Below are 24,982 nucleotides of genomic sequence, written 5' to 3' on the forward strand. Positions count from 1 at the left end.
TAACGTTTTTCAATGATTATATAAGTGTTAAAGAGTGCATCCAAGAATGAAAATAAATATTAATCATTCTTCCGCAGAGGACTGAATTAAGATCGAGCGTCGTTCAATTATGACTCGTGTTAGCCATACTGTAACTGACCCACAAAAATTATGTTTATAAACAACATTGATTGATTACATATTTTAGTTCACTTCTTATGTTAGATTCGATAAGAGCTGTTAGAGGTTAGGGAATCGTCAGAGCAGTACTGCTATTGAATTCATTTTGTGCATGCGGTGCAAATGCACACCGTTTTAATCTCCAAGGGTTTTGATGCACACTAGGCCTTATGCCCATCTTTGCACTAAATAATAAAAGCCAGCGGTAGCCTCTTGAAAGATTTTCCTTTGGAGGTGTAAGTATGTAAATAGTCTAGTAATGAATTTATCCTACAGAAATAAATTTGGGAATATTAGTATATAAAACATCAATCGTTACTTCGTCTTATGTACTCGTATATAAATTACAATATCGATTTCGAGTGCGTTTGTGTTACTCCAAATTATACACACACACGATCATATTTATGTGCCTCATTCACGATTCGGTGTAATCATAGATTTTAAATATCAAAACCTCCGTCCAATGGTTTCACAGTAATTGCTGTTCACAGACAGAAAACAGGTTAACATGGATCACTTCTCCGTTATCAGAGGTACTGAAAGCTACATTTCCCCGAAAACACTCAGGTCACATTTATGCAACATCGAAATGATCCCGCTTTAGCCTATATTTCGTATAATGAGGAAACATAACAACACTTACTGCCTAATAATAGATGTACATATTAGCCAGAACCTCAATCAGAGGATCATAAACATTAAAGGAACTTAAACTTGAACATCAGTGTGAAAGTTTTTATTTTTTGCGAGACCTTTGGAAAAAAAAAAATGAAGAAAACTTTTGATAAAAATTGTTTTAAAATGTTTTGTCATGCTGTACTCAGCACATTTACCAACTACTACGCAGGCAGTGCTCGAAAAAATCTTACCACATCGCTTCTTTTCTCCATCAGACATATCTTACAGCAACTGAACTCAGATCCTCTGATGAGACGTAGAGCTAGAGTCTAGAATTTAATTTTGCAATACACTTTGGTTTGATTCTTAACTAAATGCAACATTTTTGGACTCTTGAGTAGAGTGAAAACACAAGCAACTTCTTGGAAAACAACGCCCTCAGACGTTGTGAAGGGTCCTTATACATTATTCTAGGTGGCCATTACAATTTAAGATGTTGACATCACCTGATCCATTGTTAAGACCCAACGTTTTGACGCCACATTATCCTCCCCTTTCCATTCATTACTTATGAGGTCATAGCTTCTTATACCGAGGGTGCGAGGTTTGATTACGCATAAAATTAACAACTTCTGAACACAACAGAATTGAATACTAAAAGAACTTGTGAAGAAGATTAGCCATAATGATAATATCATAGCGAGTCGTAAACCTTTGCAAGAGACCATTCAAAGTAACAACATATTGTTCCGCTTTATCTTCATCACCTTTATTACCTCCTTATCTGACACCTTCTTTCTCGTTGTGTTTCTTTATTTAAAGTTCTTTGCTTTTTATAGCTTACTTACACTGTCGTATAATCTAGCAAATAAACGATGTCATGCTAATCATATAACTTTCTATCATACAGCGAGTCACAAAATTCAATCAACAAATTTCCGCGATGTGATCCATAGAAAGATAAAGTAAAACTTGCACAAAGAAGCAATGTTCTGCGTACGATGTATTAAGATGCAAATGTGTGCTGAGTTGTATGTTACATCCGATTACCATAGTGCCTGACTTGATTTACACAGCATTGAATAATGATACTTTAGTCAGAGACTTCATATCACTGGCTGATATTTTAATCACTATTTTGGCCAATGACAAAGTGTATTCATGCAGGCACAGATAGCAGACATTTTGGTACTGACAGTGTTATCTACTACAGACATTTTGGTACTTACAATGTAACCTACTGCAGATATTTTGGTACTGATAGTGTTATCTACTACAGACATTTTGGTACTTACAATGTAATCTACTAAAGATATTTTGGTACAGAGAGTGTTATTTTCTACAGACATTTTGGTACTGAAAGTATTATTTTCTACAGACATTTTGGTACTGACATTGTTATATACTACAGATATTTTGGTACTTACAATGTAATCTACTACAGACATTTTGGTACTTACAATGTAATCTACTGCAGATATTTTGGTACTGACAGTGTTATCTACTACAGACATTTTGGTACTTACAATGTAATCTACACAGATATTTTGGTACAGATAGTGCTATCTACTACAGACATTTTGGTACTGACAGTGTTATCTACTACAGATATTTTGGTACTTGCAATGTAATCTACTACAGACATTTTGGTACTGACAGTGTTATCTACTACAGACATTTTGGTACTTACAATATAATCTACTACAGATATTTTGGTACAGATAGTGTTGTCTACTACAGACATTTTGGTACTGACAGTGTTATCTACTACAAACATTTTTGGTACTGACAGTGTTATCTACTACAGAATTTAGTACACACTCTTATAACTTGACACACTGAATAGTTCGTAGTTTCTTGTCTCCTACAGTCAATATCTTGGGATCTCTTACCGTTCTCTGTTCATTTTCAGTAATAATCCGCCTTCTTTATCACTTGTTAGTTAGGTACCTCTTCTCTCTTATTCAGTAGGAAATGAACTTAAACCTCTTAGTTCATACAGCGTCTCTAAATACTAATAAATTAATTAAACAAGACCCAAATGCCAAAACGTTGTGAGCTCTCTATATCTCGACAGTGGAAATTGTCTAATCCAAACATTTTTATATAAATAGTAAATAATTATTAAACTGGCTGGATCACTGGCTAACAAGAAACTGTCTACTGAAGGATGCAATTGAAGGAATGGTAAACGGGAGAAAAGTTCGGTGGAGAAGATAATGCCAGATAATGGACAACATTAAGATAAATTAATGGTATGGGGAGACTCTAAGATGAAGGCGGAAAGTAGAAAAGATTGGAGAATGTTGGGTTTGCACTGAAACCTTCCCATGGGCAGAAAAATATTAATGAATTATTTGAACATTTAACAAGAAATTATTTTTAATATAAATATAGGTGTGTGAATGCTTCAGAAATAAGGGGAAGGTGAGTTATTCGGAATCCTATTAAGGTCTTGGTATAATAAAACCTATGAAGATTTATCAAGAATTTTGTGGAATTTTTTGTCGGCCTCGTTGGCGTAGTCGGTATAGCGCTGGCCTTCTGTGCTCGTTGTTGCGGGTTCGATCCCGACCCGGGTCGTTGGCATTTAAGTGTGCTCATGTCACTAGATTTACTGGCATGTAAAATAACTCCTACGGGACAAAATTCCGGCACACCGGCGAAGCTGATGTAACCTCTGCAGTTGTGAGCGTCGTTAAATAAACCACAATTTAATTTTTTTTCTAATTTTTGTGGATTTTTTGGACGCGTGAAGAGTGAAATTAGGAAATAAACACTGAACGAAGTTAATTGATTATATTTTACACGAAAATTATTATATTTAGGCGAGAAAAGTTTTCTGAGGTTAAAATAAAATTAAACATGTATCTAATTAGCACTTCGATCAGCACTGTTGAGGAAGTGTGCAGCGAGAACAGTGCTCGTGGTGCGGTGCGAGTCATCAAGGCCCCCTGAATGAAGTGGTGCAATTCTCGGGGCTCTGGACAGGCGAGCGATCGGCTTGTTCTTTGCTACTTTAAAACCACCCAGTACATGGAGCAGGCCTGCCATTTTGGGACGTGGACAAATCAATGGGGTGCGATAACGTAATTTGAACGTTGCCAGGGGTTGGAGGGGGAGGGGGTTGCCCGCCTCGGGGAATAGTTAGCCTGGGCTCAGACCATGTGACGCCGGGAAAGTACCCCGGGACACGCTTTGTGTAGAAATGCCAGTCCCAAATGCTCCTACAACAGCCATTCAATCAACCAGAATAAATAGGCAACGCCACAAGAAGTCCAGCTCTGGACGCAGACTTTGATGTATTGATGTGGTTGTATTAATGCGCTCTCTCTTTCTCTGTTTCTCTCCCTCTCTCTCTCTTTCTGCATTAGTTAAAGTTATTTGAAAGCAAGGTACTTCATGTAGTTAACAAATACTGTACATAATACTTAGGAAGGACTTTTAATAAAATAGCTGTATTTCTTTAGCGCCTATCTTAATTTTAACCGCGTCTGTGGCTCAGCGCTAGTGCATTAGTCTTCCATCGAAGTAGTCTGGGTTCGATCACCAGCCTGGTCGTGATGAAATTTTTGGTGGAGAAAGCAAACATTGAACAGGAGTTTCCCCGGGGTACTCCTGTTTCCCTCTTTAATTCCACTAATACCCTCTATCTTCCCTTCACGTTATATGAAGGGTTCAGAATCATAGTGGGCCAAGCGCCATTTACTAAAATCGTACAAAACAAGGGTTAAAATGAAGTTATTACCATAATTTAATGGAAACATATAGCAAGTAATATAAAGTATACATATTAAAACTAAATGATATGTCAATCTTCGTTAAACTATAGTATTCACTTAACTTTAACCATGCTTTCTCCGTTTTTAATAAATGGCGCTTGGCCCACTATGGCTCTGAACCTTAATAATTAAAAATAAGCTGGGATGAAGTCTTGAGCCTAGTACGGGTCTGGATGTTGATATACCGGGTGGACCATTAAAGTTGATAATGAAAAAAAAACAAACAAACAAAACGTTTTAGAAATAAATGCTTTGAATAAAAGTTTATTGACTTTAAGCGGGGAAAGAAAACTGCAATATTTATGTTGTATGTATTTGGAGGAATTTTAAGGTAATTTGAAGGTCAGTTTAATTTTTATATAGCGAATCCTATAGTTTTTATTTGTTATTGCCAAAAATAACTCGTACGAAAGTGAACAACGTTTGTATCAATCATTTTTCACTTTAGCGTGTAGTTTAAGACAAATTTTAAAGTAGAAGTTGATAAAGCGATTCGTAGCTATATGTCATAATCATCTGACATTTTATTATATTAGTATAGATTATTTTAACGAGAATGTTGATCGATGCACCAACGAATGTAGAAAGCATGCAGGAGCGCATACCAAATTCTTGTGCGAATATTGAGATAGAAGTATCTTACGTCTATATTAATCTTTTCTTTAAAGAATAAAATTGGAAAGTGCAGTCAGGTGGAAGGGCTTCAAATACAACACAAATAATGCAATTGTTTTCTCCTTCAAGTTTATTTTAAAACATTTCTTTTTAAAACTCTTCGTTTTTTAAATCTTTTACATTATCAACTTAAATGGCCCAACCGGTAGGATTGATATAGGATTGTGTAGGATATAAGGACTTGGGGCACCGGGCCCAGAGATTTATCGGGTACTCGTCTAGGGAATGGAAATTGGCTTTATTAGGACTGAGGCAGAATGGCCCACCTAACAGCATTGGATACATGAATGTCGCCTGTCGGACTGACACTAATTATCTAGTAAGCTGCTATAGACCAATAAGTGCCTAAGAGCATGGATCCAGCCCACAGTGGGGCAAAATAGACTTTTAAGTGAACAAATATCGAGAAACCAATGTAAAACTACTCTGTAATGAAATGACTATTAAACTGCACAAATGTTATTGTTAAACCTTTCCGGAAGACAATGATAACATAATTCTTTATTGCCAAGCTACAGATCGAGAGGCGAGACTTGGCATGTGAGCTACGCGAGAAGGGAAAGGATGGGAGATCAGAAACGCGAATCTACGCTATACCCACTGGTGTTATAGCGACGGTGAGTGATAAGGTCACAGGACAGGTCTTGCCTCCTCTACTATACTTCCTTTCTATCAATTGGATTGTACGCTCTGTTTCAGTAGTTGTGATCTGTCTTGCAGAATTGCATTGTGAATATCTTATGATGGAAATTAGTCTTCAGGATATGTATTTTCACAATTTACTGCATTATTTGTTCGTAAATTTCCACTTTTACTGTAACGTCAGGATAAAAGAAGACATGTTACATAATTGATCATTGTTGTGAATTTGTGTTCTATTTCTCGAGTCACGACATTTGTACGCATTTATGATAGGTCGTATAGTATAGAGGTAGGTCTTAGGTTCGTGTTTATACAATTTTCATATGTCTCTACGTGCCTCAGAATTTTAATAAAGAAATATTTTTCAGGACGGCCACAGTGGGCCTGAACCCAAGTCCAACTGGACAAAATTAAATAACTTCTCTCCTTCTAAAAGATTTGTCATGAAACTTTGTACAGAAGTTAACTGGTACAAACTCTGGTTATGTTTGTATAAGTAGAATTACTCTTTAATAGGTGGCGCATTTAGACAAAATTAGTAACTTCTCTCCTATTTAACTGAATTTTATAAAACTTGGTATAGTAGTTACGAGGTAGTATACTTTTTTACGTACGAATCTAGATTTCATCTCTACAAATAGAATTGAACCTTAGACACACTGTGCGTTTCATTTCGTTTATGACTGTCATCATCATCATCATTATCATCATCATCATCATCATCATCATCATCATCATCATCATCATCATCATCTCACGGTTTAAGCCATCAAGGCTCGTTCTGGTCTCATAGGTTTTAGTCAAAAAGTTGTATCCATTTTTTTCTTGGTCTGCCAATATTTCTTATACCTGACAATTTATAAATTAAAACTAATTTTGGAATGCGGGAATCATTCACTCTGTCGACATGTTTCTTCCAGTTGTTTCTATATTGTTTTATTTTGTCTGTTAACTTAAATATATTTAATTCATTTCGAATATCTTCACTTCTTTTTTTATCTAGTAGGTTGTATCCAGTAATAGCCTATTTCTTAAAATTTCATTCCAGCTGTTTCAATCATTTGTTCTTCTTTACTATTGTCTTATAAGTTTTTAATTTCAAGAATTACGTCGCTTTCCAAGTTGTCTTGGATACACCTGCCAACCGAGCTTTCTTAACGATTTCGTGGTAATGTGTTCTTATATATGCCATCGAATGTTTCTTCAGTTGGAACTCGATTTATGCGACTTATTTTTATTTTATAATGAGACGATTTCTCTCAGTTGTTTCACTAAATTTTGGGTTGTTGTATCAAATGGTTGTTGAACACCATAACATTTCCGTACAAATATAGCACGACACAATTGGTACGACTTGTTTGCAATGTACCCATGTATTATAAAGAAAATTGGCTGTTCTAATGTGTACTACAGTACTGCGAAGTAAACTGAATTGCATTAAATGGAAGTAAGCTGTATACTAATACTCTAACCTTGACAGCTATTCAGTCCGTGTTATCTATCGTTCATTCTACGCAACACAAAACCTCTCCGCGCTGGATTCAAACGAAATGTACACACCATATCTTCAAGAATCGCGTTCGATCTTTAACAATAAAAGCCTGACGTTATTTATCTGAACGAAACCTGTTTCCTGGTGGAAGGTCTGTAGGATACTTCTTACCATTGTATTATATTAATGTATATATATACGAATATTTTAGTTTTCTATTAATATTATTTCTACTCCATAAAACTGAATTAAATATAGCTACAGATAACTCATCTGATTTCAGTAAATCTTTTTCGATGTCTAAATCTGATGTTCAGTTTCTTTGAGCGATTGATCGTAGACGCTTACAATTTTGTGTTGTTGAAATTTCCCTCTCAATAATTTGTAAATCTTCAGAAGAGTCCGTGCACAGATATTTGATTTCCTAGTATTCAAAAATTATCAATTCAAATTTATTGTATTTTCTTTAAACTTTGTTCCCACATAATAGCCGTCACGTCGTCTACCCCACTAGTGAGGAATAAAGCTCTGTATACAGAGATTCTCTTTAGTCTTATTCGTTTGCATTCCTTGGACCATTCTGCATTAATAATTATTTTGATTTATTATTTTCAGCGCCTGATGATTGATCACAACATTAATAATTTACAAAATTTTAGTTTAATAACAAATGCGTATATATTTACATCAGTACTTACACTACTATATACAACAAAACAAACGACACTGAAATTATTGCTCATGTACTGTCCACATTTCCCTAGCAACGAAGTATTTATTTATGTAAGTAATAGTTTGATATACTCGTATTGTGACTTCAGTGTTGTGTTATTTCTATTACTAGGGTGTTTATTTTCAAGTATTATTTCCGGTCATATGGAGTGGGGCGTCAGATTGGGCTGAGCTTGCGCCACGTTAAAGAGCAGTACCAGGAGCGATTTAACAATGCGGCACCAAATAACACAACAATGTTAGCTGTCGTGGAGAAGATCTGTCACACGCGATCAGTCTTATGTCGCCTTGCATGTTATAATGACTTATCTTAATTTTCAGAGTATGTTTATAATTTCAATACTCCTTATGACCGGAAATAATGCTCGACAATAAACACCTTCTCCTCTGTTTTGAGAATCATAGGCCTAATTGCAGCAGTAACCCCACTATTGAATATACAATATGTAAAACTATCATATAAAATGAATACAGATGTGGACAAATTATTAGACTAAATTAATTATATGTGCAACGAAGCTGTATTTATCGGTAGAAATTATGAACAAAAATGTATTTTGCACAGATATAATGAACAGAAAATTGAGTCTTGAGGTTACTAATATTTTGTGAACATTCCCTTATTCTTTATTAACACGTTGATTTTGACAGGGATGCTGGAAACCAAAGCTTGACACTTTCTTTGAATATCAGCATCATTTAGCCAGATATCAGACAGTGCTTAAATGAGTCCATGTTTTGTTGTAAGCTTCTTTGTTCACTTTCTTCTTCAGTATAGATCACAGATTTTCAATTTCGTTCATGTCCGGTCTTCTTGCAGGCCATGGGAGAATATATTCTGCAGTATATAATTAAAACACCAATAGTACCAACATAGCCAGAAAAAAATATACTTAACCATTGGAAAAATATACCAGAAGATGTAAACAATCATATTTACAACAATAGAGACTCTATGAATTATACTGATATTTGATATGACGAATCATATTATGTTTCCCAGAAAAAGCTTTAGTCTAATAATTATTTGTCCACGTCTGTAATAGGCCTACTTGGTTGTTAGGGAAAAATTTACAGCAAATGAGCTACAATTTCGGTGTTGTTGTTTTCTTTTTTGGCCATATTGTAGAAGATATACGTGTCAATAACGTACCTCATTGGTAGGCCATGAACAGTTGATATGTTGAGACAATAAATGTGTTATTATTTAACAAATATTTTTCAGTGAGTGAAAACACTACTTCGTATGCAGAAATACATGAAAGATTATTCGTTCATTTCTTTGTCTCCTATTACTAAAAATATATTCACTTATTTCCTTAACTGATTGTATATTCAGTCGTTTTATATAAAACATCATGGTTGTAGAGAAATGTTTTCTTATCTGGGAATTTTATACTCAGTCTTTCTGTTTTCGTATTTTTCCAAGCAACAGCTCTTCACGTGTGTAGAGAGCGTGCAGAAAAATATGGCCTTGTTATAGTGCTAAAGAACAAAGGTAGAAAAGCTATATCCAGTAAAAAAAACTGTAGAAAAATAGACTACGTTTGTTAGCTGAGTTACACGTTAATTGATTAGCATTGGCATAGTGTTTAATATCAATGAAACATGTTTTTGAAGAAAAAATGAAAATCGTTTAAAAGTTGAATAGAAATGTTCACACAAATGGAAAACCATAAACTATTCTGACAAAAAATCTATTCTTACTTTGTAGGTGGAGAATATTAAGAGAGAAAGAATGCTCTGAACGTTTTTGGTAACAGAAATGCAATCCTGCTATATAATAGCGAGGTCAAATACTTTTTCCCCCTTTTTTAGGGGTACTAGGCCATAATAGTAAATTCTCTTTTAGTTTTGAAAAGGTCTCACATGAGCAAGAGAATAAATTCACGAGATTGTAGATAAACAAAATGGTATATCCGAAGGTTCATTTTCTGCAATCTTTCAATTCTGTGTGTTGGCGTGAGAAAAAGAGGAGATAAAATGGAAACGAACCGCCGTATAGACCCACTTCTTGTCATATCATATACCGCTCAATATCTTAATAGTTTCCAGCACACAATGGACCTACTGTGGTATCAGAATCTACCATCTTCTTCCATTATTTTGCTACAAAACGTTAAAATATCGCAGTCTTTTGCAAGAGGGCGAAGAAAACGTCGTGCTGCTTTTTGTTGTGAATATCAACGATCTTTGTCATGTCATAAGCTATTTCTGGACACATTATGCCTTGTTAATTTTGTTTAAAATTATACTTAGCTTTAAGTCATTTAAGAAAGTTTATCACAAACATTGTTTCATAGACTCAGGAATTATTACAATGCGATTATTAAAGGCTTTAATAGTAATTCAGTAGTCTAGTTTAAAGGGGAGTACCTAATAACCTACACAGTCCTAATTTTAAACAAGAATGCTTATAATAATCATGGTGACCATGTACCTCAGTTGGTACAGTAACTAACTACGGGCTGAAGAGTTTCAGTTTCAATCTCTTGTTGTAAAAGGAGTTTTCTCGTTAACCATTGAGGTAGGCTATAGAAGTTTTCACTTCAAAATATTTACGGTACGTTTCCGTGCATAATATTGAAGTATTGTACGACTTAAAAGAACTTCGATACTTTTTTAACATAGCCTATAGGATAAAGGTTAGTAATATTGTGATACTAATAATATTATGATAGTTCTTTTTGAGAATTTTTTACAATTTTACTGAGCGAGAGGAAGATCGGTTTTTTGCGTCAACGTATTAAAGGAATGTTTCTGCACAAAACCGGTCCTTCTCTCGCGCAGTAAAATTGTAAAAAATTCTCAAAAAGTACTATCATAATATTATTAGTATCACAATATTACCAACTTTTACCCTATTACAGTTTAATCTTATAGAATTTTTCAGCGTACAGGGACTTCGATAGAAATTTATTATCTTTTTAAATTTCATTTTCGATACTTTTTCAACACACATTACAATGTAATCTTATGGAATTTTTCAGTATACAGGGACTTCTATTGAAATGTATTATGTTTTTAAATTTGGCTTTCGGTACTTTTTCAACACATATTACAATTGAATCTTATGGAACTTTTGAGCGTACAGGGACTTTTATAGATATTTATTAATCATCACTATGTCAAATATTTGTTATTGTTACAAATTTGACGGGTTGGAAGAAGTAATAAATAATAAAACAACCTGGACTATCATCCTCTAGCTTCTTCATTGAAATACTTCGTGAAACGTAGAAATGAAGCTTTGTTTTAGGGAAGAAACTTCTATTAAAATTATTCGATATAATTACGCTGCAAATGTTATGTTGTCTCACATATCTACTGAAACTTTTAAACTACAAGATGATAGTAGCCTAATAATAATAATAATAATAATAATAATAATAATGATGATGATGATGATGATGATGATGATGATGATGATAATAATAATAATAATAATAATAATAATAATAATAATAATAATAAATATAGCGTTAAATTAAAATAAGTGAGCTGTAGACATGAAATGAGAAAATTAGGTACGGATTTCAGATATTGTTATTTTGCAGTAAAATAACAGATAGAGACAGAATTGGATAGAGAATTTAAACAGATGGACTTCGGACCCATTTAAAATAAAAGACAGAGGTAGGAAGAGGGAAAGGAGTAGGACGAGGAGGAGAATATATTGGTACCTCTGAATAAAAATATGAAAGGAATAAAATATAGAGTAATTGAATAATTAAATGATTCGAACCATGACGTTGAGTTATTTACAGTAGTTTCACTTTCTCGAACACATTCTCTGCCCAGTAATTATAAAAATTAGCGTTACTCTATAGAACACAGTTATTTTAAATTTAAATTACTGTTGAAGCTGATAATTACAATGATTGTGCCGTCATTTGCAAATTCGCTGTTGATGGGAAAGGAATGGAATTGGTTAACTGGTACAAACAATATTTGGCGTGGATGCTGTCGAACATTTGTTGGAGGGTTCCCTTTGTAAACATCCCCCATCTTCTAATATGTTTAGAGAACAAACTCTTCACTCCAGCCAGTTGAGTTAGATGTGACAACACTTTTCTTCTTGGAAAAACAAATTTTACAATCAGAAGAGTATCACGCCACGGCCATCGAAATAAAGAGGATGCGTTCAATGGCTGGCGGACAGAAAACAATTGAACTCAAGTACAGCTACTGGCAACTGTTTCGTATTTGCTGTTTAAAAGAGAACAATGTTGAACTAATGTTGGCACGACTGAATCTCGTTTAGTTTAAGATTTTCTGTTCAAACAAGAGCGAATCATGTGCGTTGCTGTAGTAAAATAAATCAACTGTATCGTTTTGATACATTGATTTGCAATATTTATAATACAAAATATAGGCCTACACAGGTACTACCAGTGCATTCATATGATGATGACGATAATGGTAATAAAAGTAAAATAAAAATATTTAATCAATCACCAAAAACAACTTTAAGTGGAATTAGGAAAAAAGTTTCCGCTTAACTAAAAGCAGATGCAGGTGTACGAGCAGCTATAGCTCCAGAACTCAAGAAGAAAATGGAATCTGAGCTCTTTTATGATAACAATAGACACCATCACACTTAATACTTTATTCCTATCATAATTTCTCTCATGGTTGTCGTCATTATCATCATTGTCTATGAATGTTAGAATGCTTAAAATAATTATAATATTAGCCTAAAATAAGGTTATGCTTTAATAGAAGAGATTTTTAGAAAAAAAAAAACCATATTCGAAAAACATACATTTTCAGAGGAAACAAAAAACTATCTGGTATGGGTGTTGATTGACACTTCAAATATGAAATTCATCATGTAATTTCTTAAGTTGTTATAGAAGCTTTGGAAAACTGAAGTAGCTTATAGTATTTAGGTCTATAACTTAAATTGCCTCATAGAAATACAAGTGTAAATGTAGGTTACTGTAGACAATGGTTGTTTTAAGAAAAAATGCTCGGTTGTGGCTGAAGTGTGCCTCTCATTTAACCTTCTTTTTCTCTATTATATCATGCTTCTCCTCCTTTCATTGCTTACGTTTCTTCCATGGGGTAACTTCTGCACCTAAAGATGACTCCATAACTAATACAAAAAATCACGCGCCAAAGTATTTTTCTCTGAGGTGGCTTTTGCCGCGTACGTAAGAAGCAGTATTGCGAATCAACAACAGTTTAAAATTGTATGGATAAATGTTTCAAGGTGATTAATCCATTCATTCATTTATAGTGTTATGCCCAAGGGAAGGTCTTTCACTGAAAACCCAGCATTCTCCAGTCTTTCCTATTTTCTGTCTTCCTCTTAGTCTTCGATATGATCCATATATCTTAATGCCGTCTATCATCTGATATCTTTTTCTGCCCTGAATTCTTCTCCCGTTCACCATTCCTTCCAGTGCATCCTTCAGAAGGCAGTTTCACCTTAACCACACAAGGTGATACGAATGGGATATTTGTAAATGCTACCATCGTCCTGGGTGAACAATAACTTTTTTCACAAAAAAAAGCATTTGGACTATAATTGTTTTATGAAAACCACTGAAAATTTCCACTCCTATAACATAGGCCTATGGTGGTTTTTGCCCTAACAACTTATTCATTATATGGCCGCTACAATACGCTCACCATATGCTTAATATCTGAAATTTCCATTTTTTAGGCTACGGGTATGGTTCTTTTTTAAAAAAAACCCTTCAATTTATTTTATCCACTTCGTATAACTTCTTCTGTTTAGGTAATTTAAAATAATTTCATTATGTCTATCATCCTCCATTTCCTTCAAACCTTTGAATCCTTGAAATTATACTTCCAGTTCGTACGTCCTTCGATGTTTTTCTTTCTACTGCAGTGTAATCTGCCTCTATTCTTTAACTTTCCTGTTAATGAACAGCTTTCGAACCTATAGAGGGGAGTTTGTACTGCAATGACTATTTTACTAAGGAGTCCAGGGAATGCCATGGTTACGTGAAGCATACAAAGTTCACCTTAGGGATACATGGATTTAGTCCTGTGGGACGATAGATCTGTGCAGTAATTTCATGTTGATACTACATCGGTGATACATAGGCATAGGATGTTTAGGCAAATATATATTTTATATTAACCCTAGCAATACTAACGGGGGTGTACTTTGTGCCCACCTCCTCCAAAATTTACTGATATATTAAAACATCAAAATATTATTTATTGTCCGTTATGAATCCTTCCATCTTATTGTGTTATTATTTGATTGTTTTCACTGATAGTTTTACTAAAATACGAAAATAGCTAAGGTAGACAAAAATATACCTCCTTTTTGAAGTAATTTTTCGAAAATATAATTACAATGACATTTCAATTTGTCTCTTTTATTATAGTACATATCATTTTGTGATTACAAATATAACAAAATTGTTCAAAATTAAACATTTTTGTAGTAAAACTGTAGTCTGTTCAATATGTGAGGATAGGGATGAAGAAAGTGATATTAACATTTTCCAGACTGTTATATTGAAGTAATTGTTCGAAAATATACAGTGACATTTGAATAGTAGGGAAGTGTAAGTGATGTGTTGTAAAATAGAGAAAAGGGAAATGTAAACAAATAATTTCGGAGAAAATAACTGGAAAATAATGATTAAGAGTAGAAAGATTTGAGAATACAGAATGAAATAAATAATGAAATTGTTAAGGAACGGAATATGTAATATTTAATAGGAAAGCGAGAAATGAAGGGAGACAGTCTAGGTATGAGACAGAATAGAAGAGGATAGAGAGGGAAGAATAGATAGCAATTCATTTTAAAACAGAAGAATATGAATTAATTAGAAAATACTTGAAAAATGAATATATTAATAGAAAAGGGTGGTATGTATTAAAGGGATGGTGGATCGAAAAGCAGAAATGTGATGGTCCACCCTAACTATGCTTTGTAAAATTGGCTGACAAACATATCATATCAATATACAATGACACTTAAATGTTTCTATTTTATTATAATGCATACTATTTTCTAATTACAAATGTGAAAAAAATTGTTCAAAATTAAATATTTTTGTATTGGCCACAAAATATCCACCCGTTTGTACTGAATGTTATTTAAAATACATTGGTATTGCTAAGGTTAATGAACGAATAGAAAATCTAAAAGAAGATATACGCAAATTATTAACCATATAGTGCTATATTGAAATTACATATTGCTTATTTTTATCTTTCTTTGCATAAATATATTTTGTTATTGCCATTCATTTTCAATTTCATTAATTTCTAGAAAACTGACAAAATGCAACCTCGTCTTGTCATATAAAAGGATCTTGGAAGAGTGAATTACGAAAATATTCAAAATGGTTTCATAATCAATTCAGTGCACATTATACTGAAATTCTAAAATTGAAAACTTCCTCAAAATTTTCCGTGCCGCAAGCATAGATTTTTAATCGGTTATTTAACAATGTAGTACCGACAGAGCAGTTGCCTAGTAACTGTCACATTGAGATGGTATTTGGCGAGATGAGTCCGAGGATTTGAACCCATGCTCAAACCTGGCCTTTGAGCTCGAGACGAGCTCGCTAATCCCTGAGATACATAGTTAGCAGCTCACGTTTTTTTTTTAAATACATGCAAGTTAAGTTTAGCTCAGCAGGGTGTTGAAGTGTCTTTCTCCGCCTGAAAATTATCTTTATGCAACAAACATCACAAAGAGAATACAATAATGAAAGTAAAAATGGTGAACCTGTAAAACAAAACGTGCCAAAAAGAAGTATAAAAGAGCAGACGGTAATGAAAGTAAAAATGGTGAACCTGGGAAAAAAGGGCCAAAAAAGTAGAAATGGACGTGTAAAGGAGTCTAGACAACACAAGAGGAATCGACGAACAATTTCATGAGATGTAGCTATAAATAATAAGCATGTACAGTACAACAACTGTATTGTAATCAATGTTAAAGAAATACTTTCTCATAATAATCTTTTAGTCATTTTAATGAACATTTTATTAAAATAAGTTGGTTACATTTGTAATATGCGTGGCAGACGTTGTACGAACAAGACCTGAAATTATGAACTTGATTCCATATCAAGAATAAAGATGTTCCACGCAATCCAAAGAATTTCATAAATCCCCTGCCACTTTATTTAATTACTTTTTTACAATTTCCATATTATTTTAAATTAATTATTTTACGACAGTATTGCGTAGCGTCAATGGAATTAGTGATAAGTGGTATTTGTCCAGATAAATCCGAGGATTCGCCATGTTATCTAACTTATAGTGGCGAAAAACCTCGGAAAAACCCAACCGGATAATTAATTCAAGGGAGATTAGAACCCTTACCCGAATGAAGCACTGTAGCAGTAGATGCACACGCTATAGCCCCAACTATGCCATTGTTCCCCCATATTATTGAATGTTAGCTCGCTATCAAATCTTTCTCAAAAACTTGTGTCAAATTCTCTTAATTAACTTTCATCAGTTTTTCATGACTGTAATCTGTGAAGTATATAAAATTAGATATGTTCTAGTCCATGTTTAAAACGTATTATTGTAAGCTCTGCGTCTTTTGCATAGCATAGCTTATTTAGGTCAACTGTAAATCAAAATTGTAGACAAACATACACAGTGTGTATAAACTTCATATAAGCATGTTACATGTGTTATTTGAGCAGAGAGTACATTTTCAATTAGTCCAGTTTCAGAAAACAAGATCTTTAATGAGAGAATCCACTAATGTTCCCTGAGTATGGAATTTACAAACAGTAAACACTGTAAATGAAATCCATTTATGTGGAACATATTTCGGCAATAAACACTCTCTTGCACAAATTTCAGAGGAGAATTGGCAACACTTGGTCGCCATGGATACAATCAACTCTATTGAAATAACAGAGAGACCTGAAACCGTTACGAGTCACTGAGCGCCAAAACAAATGAAAATGACGGCGGATCAAACTTGTACCAAGTGATACTTCCGTTCGTTATTTATAAGCTTTGTGTTATTGACGATGCTTTCAACCCACACAGCCCACACACAACTCAGTTCTAGAGTCCTATTCTTCTTCCATCGCCTACTCAACGCATTTGTTTTTACTCGTAAAAATTATCACGAAATTCGTTTATAAAAATACGAGGGCTGATCAAGAAAGACCGAGACTGATTTTTTTTATTAGTCTACTCTACTTTAGTGTTTACAGGATCTTTTCAAAGTAGTCCCTTTCTACTTGAATGCACTTGTTATAGCCTTTCTTTAGCCCTCGAACACATAATGCAGCCATTCTTTGTCAGGTCCTTGCGAATCGCCTCACATTTGAATGGGTTTTTTGAGAAACCCTTAAGGGGTTAGGTACAGCTTACAGCAGTAAAATTTTGTAAATATTCAACATTCTTTTCCTCCATTACTGTATCTTGTACAATAATGAAAATTATCATGTGTAAAACACTGTCCTTCAGCTATAAGAAAAAAAAATTTACAGTTTAAAAAAAATATTTACATTTTTGTTTTCAAAATTCAGTTCACTATGCAGTGATGATGCGTTTCCCATATAACTTAAAAACTATCCCACATTCTGTGATGACATTTTTTGTGCGTATTTATTTATGCATGTCATATCTACAATACAATGCAAGATCACTTCTCTACCTTTGATAGATTGTCTGATAAAAAATAAATTCATTTTAAGAAATGGTCAATTATCAGTATTTTCTATTACACAAAATAAAATAATATTATTTATTAAAGACTGTAGTTGAAAGAGCATGATATTGTAAAAATGAATTTCAGCAATAAAATAAAAGAGAGAGAACATGAAAAAGTTAACAAGTATTTTTACTTATGAGGGAAACGCATCGCTGCACAGTGAACTGCCAACATTTTGAATTTTGAAAAAAAAAATATATATATATATATATTTTCAAATCGTAAAAATATTTTTTTTTTCATATAGCAGAAGGACAGTGTTTTATACATAACAATTTTCAATATTGTACAAGATACAGAAATGGAGGAAAAAAATGTTGAATATTTCCAAACATTGTACTGCTATAAGCTGTACCTAACCCCTTAAGTCATGAAATATAAAGTTTTGGGGAAATAGAAAAACGTGCTTAAAAGAAATGCATGAGTTAAAATTTGGAATATTTGAAATGAGAATTGTTGGTAAGAACATAGCGAATATTTATGTATGCAAAAGAATATTTCTAAATAGAATATGACTTAATATTCACGTTTGAAAATGTTTGACCATGGAGTTTCTGGTAAAGATTTAACAAAACAATATCTTTATTTTATGAAATAATTAAAAATTTTGTTAAAAATAGTTCGAATTTGACTCTCAAAATCAATATTTAGAAGCTGACTTCATAATTTTTGCTTCATGTGAACAAATGTTATTTTAGCCTTCATGAAATATCACTAAGGACATAAATAATAGAGTTCTGCATGACATAGTCTAATACAAGTATACATTACACAAAATACAACAACATTATTCTAACAAATCCAAAATTCAGATACAAAATAATTAATTTACCAAACATAACAGCTTAGGCTATAGTTTTGTTCATTCTGTGTCAGCCTTGTCACTGACTTATGGGTCTTCTCCACGGGACCTAATTTTCAAGCGCACATTTCACAACAGAAATACCGTTTGACTTGTGGTATTTTTCCACAAAATGGTATATCTATCCCTATAGAACAGGAATTAGCAATAAAATCAATTTTGGGGTTTATCAAAAAACCGATTCACTTCTGGAATAACTTATCACCGGTGATGAGTCATGGCTGCATCATTATGATCCTGGACGAAAACAAGCCAGCAGAGTGTGGAAATCGCCAGATTCGCCAGCACCAAAAAAGGCGAAAGTCGTTGCATCTGCTGGGAAGATGATGGCGATCACATTTTTTTACTGTAAGGGAATGATTTACCACCATGCAGTTCCCCCTCACACTACTGTTACAGGATCATACTAAACTTCAGTATTGGAGGCACCGAGGAAGCACATTACAAAGAAACGACTACAACTTCTTCGGGATGGGTGGAGACTGCATCATGACAACGAACGATTTCACATCGTGAATCAAGTCATACAATTTCTTGCTAAATTCAAATAACCCGTACGCCACATCCGCCTTATAGCCCCGGTCTCGCTGCCTGTGATTTTTTTTATTCCCGTCACTAAAGGAAAAGCTCGACTTGAGAACTCTGAAGCAGTGCTCAAGAAAGGTGAGGCGATTCTCAAGGACCTGACAAAGAATGGCATGCATCATGTGTTCGAGGACTCGAATAAACTGTATAACAAGTGCATTCAAGTAGAAGGGGACTGCTTTGAAAAGATCCTGTAAATATTGAAGTAGAGTAATAAACATAAACATCTCAGTCATCTTGATCAGCCTTCGAACTATATATTAATTTTAAACTAGTTTCAACGTGTGAAATGGAACTGAATACTATCTTGGGAGAAACTGTTTACTGTTGATCTGTTTGACGTGTATGTCTTGTCTTTAAAATAACTCCCGTGTTGGGTGCCAAGTAGAGAAGTCTCATGTCACAATTTTACTAGCGATTTTAGTTCACTGTCGCTACACCAATGAACTGAAATGAGTGGTGATGTGGTTATGTAGCCAAAGGACTAAAAATGTTTATGCACTACTCCCCTTCTCCACCGCTGTGAACCTGCGCAAGATGACCTTGTAGAGCAACGTTCCGCGAGTTCCAGGGGCCTATATCTTGTCAGCGAGTGGTCGTAACTCAAGCAAACCGGTACTGTCGGATTCCTCTATTCGAGATCTATCAGACAAGGCATTATATTTATTTTTAGCTTGTTTCAGATCTAAACGAAAATAGAAAAGACTCACTTTGGAAAATGTCGGACGATATGAAACGAAAATATTATCAGAATTATAAAAGACGACAACTGGCGAATAAAACAAGAGTTTAAGGAATCTAAAACTGCCTCGTTGATCCCGGCCGAGTGTCAGATCCAGCAGAAAATGATGAAAACTTACCGATGCGAAGAGCGCGAGGTTGACGCGGCGCCCTATGCCACGTGTAGTGAAGGTTGCGAAGGCGGGTAGTGACGGGACAGACGGACAATGAAGGTTGTAATGGTAGCAGTACGAGGAGTTCAGCCAGAAACACCGTGGGTCTAGGAACCAAAAGAACATAGCCTACTAAATTTATGCGTGTTGGTACAAATTTCATTACAGATATTGTAATAAAGACCGAAATATTTATTACAAAAAGAATACTGATGTGAATACTTACTCTTACGATTGTTAATTTGTCTGAAAATTTATTGTTAAAAATAGCTAATTTAGGCCTATTGTAGCAGTACTTAATCTCTTCCGATGATTGCACTGCTTTAATTATCAAAATTCGCTTCGATGCATTTCGATTATTAAAATTCTACTTTTATGTAAATAGGATAGCCTAGTATCATTTCCTCTGTGTAATTTCCTCTGCTCTTTAATCTGCTCTTGCCTATTTTTTTTATTATTTACATGCTATATATTTCGATTTAAATAGGCAGTCTTCCATAAATAGGCTGACAGAAACAAAATATAATATTTACTCAAATATAAGCTCCCTTTTGTACAACTTGGTAGCGTAGAAAATGACAGAAGTATCTTGCATTGTTAAAATATTAGGTAAACAAGACACTTAATGAACAATATTAAATAAAATACTCCAAGATTCTTGAAAATCAAATTAAATATTTTCAGACAAGTAGGCAGGTATTTTATTATTCATTGAAATTCATAAAATCTAAGTCATGCATTTTTGTAACATTTATTAAGTGTCTCAGCTTTTCGACAATTGTCTCTAATGCTCTATCCTCGCGATAGAGGGAAACACATTCAGCTAATTGCGATACTACTCGGACAGATGACCTCACTGTCGCGGAAGATGGGTTGACTCAAATATGTAACAATTTACTTTAACGCGAGCATCCAATAATCAAATAAAAGTTATAGGTGATTCATAGGATTCGCTAAACTTTTTGCTCTCCATCCGATGTTATTGTGATATTTATAATTTTTCATGAATTGGTTTTTATTAGAAAGGATTGTGAATAAGAATGAGACTGAAAGAAATTTATATAATTTATGTGTTGTAATATTAATTATTGTTTTGCCTTTATTTATTTATGGAATATATGCCAACTTTGTCAGTACAAAAAATGTTTACTATGGAATTATGTTTCATTTGAATTGGTTTATTGGAGATCCGGCAGTATGGGTCAATTGTAAGAGCAATAAGAAATACAGTAATGCATGCAAGAAAGTACATCTATTTTTATACAAAGCACTGTAACAATGTAACAGTCTCGTCCGTTCCTATTCAAGTGACATCAGAGTATGCGAGATATTGCCGTTCCTAAGCAAGAGGCTTCGGAAGTTGAAATTTCCATAACAATTATTCATCTGACAATCGAGCATAAACGTTTCACGTGAAAAATAAAATTTCAACATCTGAAAATTGAAAGGTCTGTATGAGGAGGAATCTTAATATATTTTGAGTAAATCGGTAGATATAAAATTATAAATAAAATATTTTCTGTTGCGTACATACTAGTATAGTAGACATTTGAACCTTCAGGGGATAAGACTGTAATTCTGATCATTATTTGTTTTGTTACGCCGCGGAGTTTTCATTTGCCGCGTTGCCTCCGCAACTTGTGTTTCCCGCCTGCTTGCACTAACGAACGCCTCGCCGTACAGTAACAGTTGCGAGTTTATCATCTGCACTTGTGCGTGAAGGTTGAATTAGTCGTGTTATGTTGCGTGTGTGTGTGTTCGGCGTTGTTGCAATGCGTTTTTTATTACGTGAACGTATGTATGCTTACTAAGTACATAAAATGCAGAAAATCTTGTGCGAGAACAGGACAGAACTTCCATAACAAATCTCTAAATAGACCTGTGCCTAATGCCGCTACAATAAGAAGATTACCCAAAAAATTCAAACAGACAGGTTCAGTACATGGCCGTAAAATACAAAAGAGGAGGCATGCTCTTACAGAAGAAAAATTAGACGAGATAGGACAGAGACTAGAGCACATCCCGCAAAAATCTCTTAAGCGTTTGGCGCAGGAAACAGAAGTAAGTTACGAGTCCGCTCGTCAAGCAACAAAATTACTTATATTAAAGCCATACAGAATTCCAGTATTGCAAAAGTTAAATGAACAAGATCCCAATAAGAGGTTACATTTTCGTAATTGGATTTTACAGAAAGTAAAATCTGAGGAAATTGATCCGACATTAACTTATTCCTCTGATGAGGCCTATTTTCATTTAAATGGACACGTATCCTCACAAAATCATCGGTATTACAGTCAGGGGTAACCCAATCTTTGTACTCGAAACACCTTTGTACGGTGAAAAAATATAAATGTGGTGTGCAATGAATGGACACACAATTATTGGCCCTATTTTCACTCAGGACACAATTGCCAGCGAACGTTATGTGAATGAGATCCTTGACCCATTTTTAGACGAACTGACTTATGGAGAACGTTCCTTAGTATATTTTGAACAAGACTCCTCCACTGCTCATACTGCTGAAGAATCCATGAGAGAATTGCGTCGAATTTTCGGAAGGAGAATCATCAGTAAAAATTTGTGGGCCCCACAAAGTCCAGATTTAACACCATGCGATTTCTATCTATGGGAGGCACTTAAAGATAAGGTTTATGCGAAAACCCGCATATAATAAATGAGCTTAAAAACTATATAAGAGCTGAAATCAAGTTAATCGGTGAAGCAGGACTTCTTAAAGTAATTAACAATTTCATAAGAAGGTGTCAACAGTGTGTAGCAGTTGGTGGGGGTCATTTTCAACACCTACTTTGAGCTGGTAAGTACAAATTCCTATACTAAGTGTTTCAGTGCCGGCAGACCGGGTGGCCGCTTGGCCGCAGATAAGCTCCTGGCGGCGGGCGACGGGAAAATTAAAACTGAGCGGCTAAACAAAACAATATCACTGTAGTAATGTAATATCATACATTTTTCATTTATCGGAGAAGCTAGGTTCTAAATAAAATTACAATGAAACTTATCCTCTTTTCTTACTGAATTGAACCAGGTACATAGACTACTGCGAAAACTAATTTTAAAAGATATTGGCACTTACATCCTTTATATGTCCAGTATTCATACATAAAGTGTAATGTAACAATTAACAAATGATTGCATTAACTTGAATCGATATAACGATATATGAATGAAGAATTGTGCACTGGAAATATGAGACAATACATACGTGCTAAGGAATGAATGAATGAATGAATGAATGAATGAATGAATGAATGAATGAATGAATGAATGAATGAAATAGCCTTTGGATTTCCCGTGAAGGGCTATGGCCTCCTAAAAAGGGGAGCTCTTTAGAGATCATGCGGTGAGCTAATCCGCATGACGGTAGGTTCTGTTCTATATAAGTTTTGTTCATCGTTCGTGTGTGTACACTTGCACTCTCACTCGATACTTGCAAACTGTAGCGATCTCCATTCTTCTCGGTTCTTGGCTGTTCTGGACCACAGGGGTCCAGCTAGGCTCTTGCTAAGGAATACAAAGATTAAATTCACAATACTTACTGCTTTTATTTTAAGGAACCCGGAGGTTCATTGCCGCCCTCACATAAGCCCGCCATCGGTCCCTATCCTGAGCAACATTAATCCAGTCTCTACAATCATATCCCACTTCCTTCAAATCCATTTTAATATTATCTTCCCATCTACGTCTCGATCAAAGCCTTTCTCCCTCTGGCCTCCCAATTAACACAGTATATACATACCTGGATTCTCCCATACGTGTTACATGCCCTGCCCATCTCAAATGTCTGGATTTAATGTTCCTAATTATGTCAGGTGGAGACTACAATGCGTGCAGTTCTGCCTTGTGTAACTTTCTCCATTCTCCTGTAACTTCATCCCTCTTAGCCCCAGATATTTTCCTAAGCACCTTATACTCAAACACCTTTAACCTCTGTTCCCCTCTCAAAGTGAGAGTCCAAGTTTCGCAACCATATATATATATATATATATATATATATATATATATATATATATATATATATATATAGAACAACGGTAATATAACTGTTCTATTAATTCTAATTTTCAGGTTTTTTGGGAGCAAACTGGATAACAAAAGCTCTTCGCCCGAATAATACCAGGCATTTCCCACATTTATTCTGCGTTTAATTTCCTCCCGAGTGTCATTTATATTTGTTACTGTTGCTCCAAAATATTTCAATTTTTCCACCTCTACAAAGAATAAATTTCCAATTTTTGTATTTTAATTTCGTACAATATTCTGGTCATATACTTTGTCTTTTCGGGATTTACTTCCAAACCTATCTCTTTGCTTATTTTAAGTAAAATTCCCGTGTTTTTCCTAACATAGTTTGTGGATTTTCTGGTAACATATTGACATCATCCGCATAGACAAGCAGCTGATGTGATTAAATTGACAATAATAAAATAAATTCAAATAAAATGTTCCTAAAAAGGTGGTGTGATGACTGGGAAGAACAAGAAAATCGCAATGTAAGTTGATAATAACTTATTTAAAGAAATGGTATTGAAAATAAACTAATCAGGATTAATAAATCCACTCACCCGATTCCCCAGTGGCTCAGATCACAGAAACTGCTAACCTCAGGCGTGGCTAGTGGACGACTTTGTGAGAATGATCTAAGATTAGTTATTCCGGACGGGAAATCTAGTCAAGCAGACGCTTAATTTTGGAGGTAGATAGAATAAATTAGTATATATATATATATATATATATGATTGGATTTATTTTAAAGGCATGTATAACAACGATTCGCCCCGCACCCTGGTTTAAGAACCGCTGCTGTAATGAATTAATACTCTGTTTGAATCAAACATG

General features: G+C 34.4%; 1 protein-coding gene across 6 annotated transcripts in view; it reads left to right on the forward strand.

Annotated features, from left to right (window-relative positions):
- LOC138694481 (cytotoxic granule associated RNA binding protein TIA1-like) overlaps positions 1 to 24,982 on the forward strand; it is a 1,343,307-nt gene that overhangs the window by 858,700 nt on the left and 459,625 nt on the right. The gene's annotated exons all lie outside the window — the stretch shown is intronic.

This window comes from Periplaneta americana, chromosome 2 (genome assembly GCF_040183065.1).
Source record: "Periplaneta americana isolate PAMFEO1 chromosome 2, P.americana_PAMFEO1_priV1, whole genome shotgun sequence".
Classification (NCBI taxonomy): Eukaryota; Metazoa; Arthropoda; class Insecta; order Blattodea; family Blattidae; genus Periplaneta; species Periplaneta americana.